This window comes from Drosophila takahashii, chromosome 3L (assembly GCF_030179915.1).
Source record: "Drosophila takahashii strain IR98-3 E-12201 chromosome 3L, DtakHiC1v2, whole genome shotgun sequence".
Lineage (NCBI taxonomy): Eukaryota > Metazoa > Arthropoda > Insecta > Diptera > Drosophilidae > Drosophila > Drosophila takahashii.
Genome location: NC_091680.1, coordinates 14,167,395 through 14,170,482, shown reverse-complemented (window position 1 = coordinate 14,170,482; position 3,088 = coordinate 14,167,395). Strand labels below are relative to the sequence as shown.

Here is a 3,088-nt window from a genome sequence, read left to right as displayed (position 1 = left end):
AATTAATATTATTTGTCTATTTTTCTTTATACAACCATATGCATACACTCATAGAAATTTTTACCTAAATACTAGAAAAGTCGCCCTAAAACCGAGGTCGCCCTAAAACTAAGGAAAATTTTCTTATTATACGGGTGGCTAGCCCTAAATATACGAAAAATCGCCATGGAAAATATTTTTTAGGGTTAGTTTTTTCAAAAAGGCAAATTTTCCCTGTTTTTTAGGGCGAATTTTTATGAGTCCCCTCCAAAAGTAATTCCTTTTTTTTAGGGCGAAATCGCCCTAAAACGTTGAACAAAATAGCAAAAAAAATGTTCTGAAATTGCCCTAAAACCAAGGAAGAGTCAAACGAAATTTTAAGACGCAATTAATGGATACATATGTAATACATGTGTGTATGTGTGTGTGGTTGACAGGTCAAAACAAGTGAATGTGTGTGTATATTAGGGCGGACCTTTTTCTATGATTTTTGATGCTGAGCGCATTTGACTTTAGAGAAGTCCACCCTTTTTCTTCTTCTTTGCTACTTTTCGTCCGCTGCAGTGGCAAGGGTGGGGGTAGAAAGAGTTGCATTGTCTAGACTTTGTCATAATTTTTCGGGCGCTTGGAAGTGAATGACGTGTTTTTGAGTAACTATTTGTTTGTGAGAAAGTAAAAAAATGGAAACGGTATTAAAAGACTTGGGAGGCGATTCTTTCTCTGTTTTCTGTTGAGTACATACATATATAATTGTGCAATTTGGATATTAATAACTAATTGAATTTACATATCTGTAACAGAGGAAAATGCAGCTGAAACTTAAAAGATTTGACTGGAAGCAGAGTTTTGGAAGTGTGGCAGAACAAAGTAAGAACATTAATAAGAGTATACATATATGTATGTGTATATGTAAATAATGCTTGAGGCAAAAAGATGATGCAACAGAATACACACATGTGTACAGATGTATATATTTACCAGAAATCTGTGTTTATGCACCGGACAAACCGCATTCACAAGTGCATATGCCTAAATAACCCCAAAATTTCTATTGCGTCATTTCGTCAGTAACCGAAATTTGCTTTTGTTGCTTCTTTTTTTCCAGAAGTAGCAGCAAACGCAATCGCAGGCTAAATGAAAATTCTGACTGTTAGTAGTGCATTTTTATATTAATTTCTAACAATTTTTTTTCTTGTTTTAGATTGAGAACGCAAACCACTTTTCGCACTTTTTAAAAGCGAAAGTAAGGGAATAAAACTGCTCAAATCTTTGGAAAGCCACGCTGAAGGTATGTGCTTTTTCTATTTTTCTTTTCTCATTCAATAAATAGACTGTTTTTATTTAATAGAGATACAATCAACTTTAATTTGGCTTGCGATCCATTCAGTGTTGGTGCGACAGCAATGACAAAGAAGGACGGCGGGAGCAAGAACGCGAAGCACACCGTTGCGGACCCGCGAAGCCGTTTCTTGGTTTGGAAGGCTACTGTTGGGGAACTGCAAACACATCTAAAGGCATTGACGGAAAATTGCAAATCCGGAAAGCCGAAACTGCAACCATTCAGCTGCAACGTGGGAACAAGCCCTTTTTGACCTTGGTGAATTTCCAGTTTACCTATCAGAGGTTTTTTTTATAGAATGCGAACCTTATTGAAAAGTATTGATGTGTGCTTCAAAATATTTTTTGTTTTAAACCACGACATTTATCCAAAAAATGTTTTATGAAATTCATTTAGAGTCTGATAAGAAAGGTAGAGCTTTATCCGAACTCTTGGAGGATTATAAAACCATAAAACTGTAACTATTTTAAAGAAACAATCTGTTCATTCCAAAAAAAATATTATTTCTATGCCTTCAATTAGAAGTAAAATTTGATAATCAGTACTTATTGTAATAAACCTTAAAAGACCTAAAATTCCCTCCGGCGGAAGCACACAACCTAAAGACCAAAAAATACATTAAGCCAAAACATTATTTTTAAGATCGATGTAATTCTTTTAGCAATAAGAATAAGTAAAATAGTATGTAAATGTATATAATTAGAAATTGTGTAAATAACAACAAACAAAAATATAAAAAAAAAACAAAAAAAATATAATGAAATCGGGTTTTTTATTTATAAAAAAAACCGGGAAATTTTGGGGAGCACTTTGCTTTTTTTAGGGCAATTCGCCTATAAATCCAGAAAAACGCCCTAAATTTATGAAAATCTGCCGTTAGTTTCAGGATATTTTTTCATATTTCTAGGGCAATTTGCCCTAAAATCCAGAAAAACACCCTAGATTTATGAAAATCTGCCTTTAGTTTAAAGGTATTTTTTCCGATTTCCAAGTCAATTCGCCTATAAGTCCAGAAAAATCGCCCTGGATTTAAAGGAAACTGCCTTTAGTTTAAGGGTCTCATTTCCTATTTTTAGGGCAATTAGCTTTGAAAATAGAAAAATCACCCTAGATCTACGAAAAATCGCCCTAAATGTGTGACAAATTAACCCGTATTTTTAGGGCAATTTGCCCTAATTTTGTTGCCTAGTCGCCATTGACCCCCGTTTTAGGGCGATTTTCCTTGTTTTTAGGGCGATTTTACCGAAAAATTTCTATGAGTGTAGTGTTAAATGAAATATAATGCCAAAAATATGCCTCCCCCGTTTGAATATCCCACCTGCCAGTCATTGACCATTTCTGGCTGAAATAGTGGCACATCGAATGTGGCTTAATGGGCCAGCGAACTATGCAAAACTGTGGCAGCAACTTTGGCTCCGGCCTCCGAGAAAGACAAACTCCCCGAGTTGGCTGCACAAATGGCCAACTGTGCGGCCCTCTCTTTCGCTCCTTTGCCTGCAGCGTCGCCATTTGGCCAAATGCTAATGTATGCAACACCCGCCGCCTGACGGCGACTGACGACGACCTTGAAAAATTATGCAAAATCGATGTAAAGTAAAGTAACTGAAAAAAATAAACCAAACACACACCATCGCACTCGCACAAACAAACAAAATGCGAAAATAAGTTCAGTAGCAGCGGCAGCATAACAAAAACAAAAAAGAAATGTAAATGTGGCACGAGGCGATGGGTGGCAAAAATGGGGGTAGAAAGGGGCACTCTCATTTTCTT

The 3,088-nt window shown here is 36.1% G+C and overlaps 1 long non-coding RNA gene across 1 annotated transcript; it reads left to right on the top strand.

The window, feature by feature from the left end:
• The first annotated feature begins 762 nt into the window (after positions 1 to 762).
• Positions 763 to 1,988, top strand: LOC138913037 (uncharacterized). The gene is made up of 3 exons (XR_011418610.1): positions 763 to 846; positions 1,181 to 1,267; positions 1,328 to 1,988. It is a non-coding gene; the product is annotated as an uncharacterized lncRNA (long non-coding RNA).
• The last annotated feature ends 1,100 nt before the right edge of the window (positions 1,989 to 3,088 follow it).